This window comes from Eurosta solidaginis, chromosome 1 (genome assembly GCF_040869045.1).
Source record: "Eurosta solidaginis isolate ZX-2024a chromosome 1, ASM4086904v1, whole genome shotgun sequence".
In the NCBI taxonomy this organism is placed as follows: Eukaryota; Metazoa; Arthropoda; class Insecta; order Diptera; family Tephritidae; genus Eurosta; species Eurosta solidaginis.
The window spans coordinates 229,069,786-229,073,581 of NC_090319.1; positions in this window are offsets into that span (position 1 = coordinate 229,069,786).

Consider the following 3,796-nt stretch of genomic DNA (forward strand, 5'->3'; position numbering starts at 1 on the left):
TCATGTAGATTAATCCGCTATCCCGGCATTTAGCTTTACCCCAATTTTTGGGAGCCCTAATAGGCACAGAAATCAGTGTACCTAATCTCGTACATACGTTTGTTGTATGCCTGCCGTGTTTCCCAACCTTCGCTTTACCTATTGAATTCAATCATTTGTGTTTATGAGTGTGTTCGCTGTCGCTTGGTTCTGATGGTGCGTTGGCCTCGCTTGATGCTTTCGACTTCTGCTTACGGCGTGCGTTGGTGTGTCGTATGCTTGTGCGTAAGTATGTATAGCAAAATTCCAATTAGTAGCAGCGCTTTTTTTAGCGAATTGCTGCTGATCCCCGTTTATTCAAATTATTATGTATGTTGTAGTTGTAGTTGAGTGCATTGGATGCGCAAAGGGTTGGCTGACCGGCGCAATTTTATGTTTTGTGCGTATCCACTTCCCTTCCAAATGTTTTAGTGTATGTTAGGGTGACCTATATTTGAAATTTATGTGGGCGAAAATGTTAATATTTTGTTTGCGGGCAAAAGTGCGCAAGTCTGATTTGTCCTTCAATTTAGTAATTATTAGTTCAATGTATAACGGAATATATATATTTTGACGTGTAATTCATAAAGATATAGTAAATGTCGTAAAATGCATAAATGGTAAATTCAGGGTTATAAATTAAATTATTGTATAAAATGTATGTTGAAAAATGAAAAAATAAGTATATGTTGTGAGGGTACAAACCCTCGGTTTTGGGGTCCTCACACTCCCCCCTCACCTACCGCAGCGAGGCTTACGGTCACCATGACGGTGCGTGTGATCCGTACTCGGAAGCAGTGATCGCCCACACTGCGCTGGAAGGATTGTCGGGTGCGTCGCTCTGCTTGGTCCAGGAGTTTTCGTATCTCTTCCACGAGCTCCTGGGGTAGTGGGTTAATGCCTGATTGGTGGTCCCAGCAGGCCGGTGTGTTGGTCTGAGCTTCGTTCAGCCAGCGCCCTATCTCCTTTAGGATGCTGCCGGCGTCTTCGTGGCTGTCGTTAGCCTCGCTGGCCATCAGGCTCAATATGTCACTGTTTCTGTCTTTGAGGCTGCCGTCGACCTCGCTGGCCATACGGCTTAATATTCCGCTGTCGTCGTTGGTTTTGAGGCTGGCGTTGACCTCGCTGGCTTTACGACTTAATGTTTGGTTATCGTCTTGGTTCGGTGCTTCGTCTATCGCTTCCACGATCCTCACCTTGGTCGGGGGTTCCGTCCTCGGGTTGGGGTCGTATATCCAAATTCGGAGGGCGACGTGCCGCCTGTATTCGACGAACCCCCGGCCCTGTACCTCTTCGTCGTCCTGGCATATTGAAAGCTCGCTCTGCTGCTTTGGTGGTGGTTCGTTGTCGTCTTCGTCCTCGCTCTCTGAGGAAATGGGGATCGGGGTAGGGTCCCGAACGATGGCCCACTCCTCGGATTCGGACCTGTACTCCTCGGCGCTATCATCGCCACTTCCCTCCCCGTACCTGGCAGCCGCTGTTTTTCGCCGTAGCCGCGTCCTAAATGGGGCCCACTCGCACCCTTCACTATGGTCATCGGAAAAATCGGAATAATTAGGCGTATTCATTGTTACTCGCTTTACGATACTTTGAAGTTTGGCCTGCCGCGGCCCGGTTTATATATGTTTTCTTCTGATGCGTTAGACGGTACTTTTCCTGGCAGTGGGTATCACTCAATCCTTCTTACCAAATTAGGTTTTGTAACTTTCATCAGGATGTTGCTATGTTGTTGCTCGTCGCTGCCCTTCCACTTTGTGGTAGGTGTGATACCAGTCTATACTGTCAATGAAAAACTGGTGGATTTTCCTTATGGTGCTCCCACCGTATATGGTGGATTTTTTTTTTGTAAAAACGTGGTATATCATGAGCCTAGTTAGGGAGTATATTTATGTGATCATTGGGGTTAGAGTTTACCGGGCTTTAGTGCTTGATCCGAAGTCCGGGTACTTATTGAAATTAAATTTCTTCGTGTATGATTTGATACTGTTCCGGTTGGGCGTGTACGTTACTACCGATTTGGTTCGAGTTGCAGTAGAATCTCACATAATAGTCCGCTATTCCGGAGTTGTCTCGGGGTGTGTGTTCGTTTAGGACTGCTATAGCGAACTGCCTTCCTAGGTGTAATCTTGATCCAGGTATCGGTCCTCTGGCGACCTGTACTTGGGTTCCTCGAGCGACCTGTACCTGATTTTCTGGAAATGATCATACCTGCTTCTCCGTATAGTTTTGCACTTGAGCGTCTCTGTATGCTACCAGCTGTTGGCTTCTACTTTGGTTCTCTCCTTGTTGTCTCTCGGTCTCTTCGCTGACTCGTGTAAGTGTACTACAGATGGCTGGCTAACTTTCTGTTCTCTCTCTGTTGTTGTACCTCGGAAATATTGTTTGCTGTTTTATTGGACGATGTTGACGGGATCTGATCTTCAATAGCATTCTTCTTGCTGCTCTGTTCATGCCTTTGCTTCCTGGATTCCTTGTTGTCGACAGTGTCGGTTTCGTGGTATTCTTTCAGCTCACTTAAGTGGGCTGTCCTCCTCCTTCCTCTGAAATCGTAGTCTAACTCTACGATCACTGGTGATACAAATTTGGTTACTCGGTGAGGTCCACTGTACCTCGGCGCTAGTTTGGCTGAAAAGTTATGCACCGCTTTTGACAGCTGATGCTCCTTTACCAGCACTAGGTCACCTATAGCCGGTTGCCATTGCCTTCTTCTTAAATTATAATGCTTTGTCTGCTCTGCTGATGCTCGCTCTTGCTTCCTTCGTACTATCACGAATATCTCCTTAACCTTCATCGATTTCTCCGCTGGATTAGCTACGCTCTCACCTCTACCGAAAATATGCTCGTCGTAAAGGCTATTGGGAATCCTTGGCTCTCTGCCTTCTACTACATATGCTCGACTGTACCCGGTCGATTCACATACGCTTGTGTTTAATGCGAGTGTTATCTGTGGTATCAGCTCGTCCCATGTCCTCTGCTCATCCCCTGAAAACTGTGCTATCATACTCTTGATGTTGCGGTTCGCTCTTTCTGTCGGGTTCTCCTGCGGTGTGTATGGTGCTGTCAGCTGGTGTTTTACGCCAAGCTCCTCCAAATACTCCTTAAAACGTTTGCTCACGAACTGCGCTCCGTTGTCTGTGTTTAATACCTTTGGAATGCCAAATCGTGCCAAAATTCTCTCTCTAAATCCTCGTATTACGCTCTCTGTTGTTGCCTTTCTAATTGCCATTATCTCCACCCATTTTGATCTGTCAACGAAAGCTAATGCCATTGTATTACCATGTTTTGAGCGTAGCATTGGACCAACAAAGTCTGCACACACTGTTGCCCACGGTTCTTCTGGAATTTTAGTTAACAACTTACCCGCGGCGTGTTGTTAACTAGGTTTGTATACCTGACATCCATGAGATTGCTGTAAGTACTTTATTATGTCTCTGAAGATTCCGGGCCAGTAATATCGTGTCGTCGCTCGCGCAATTGATTTTCGAATGCCCATGTGTCCTGCGCTTGGTGTGTCATCAATTTCCACCAGCACTCTGCGTCTCTGAGGGGTCGGTACACATAGCTTCCACGGTACTGCGTCTTCACCATCAACTTGACTCTCTATTCTCCTGTATAGCTTTCCGTCCTCGATCGCATAGTCATGGAATTCCTCCGGAGCCTTTCTTACCTCTGCCTTCTTCCCTTTTAGCCACTTGCACTCGTCTTTGCCTTGCTCTAGCGTCAACGTGCCTAGTTGCTCGTCCATCGGCTGTCTCGAAAGTGCATCTGTCACCACGTT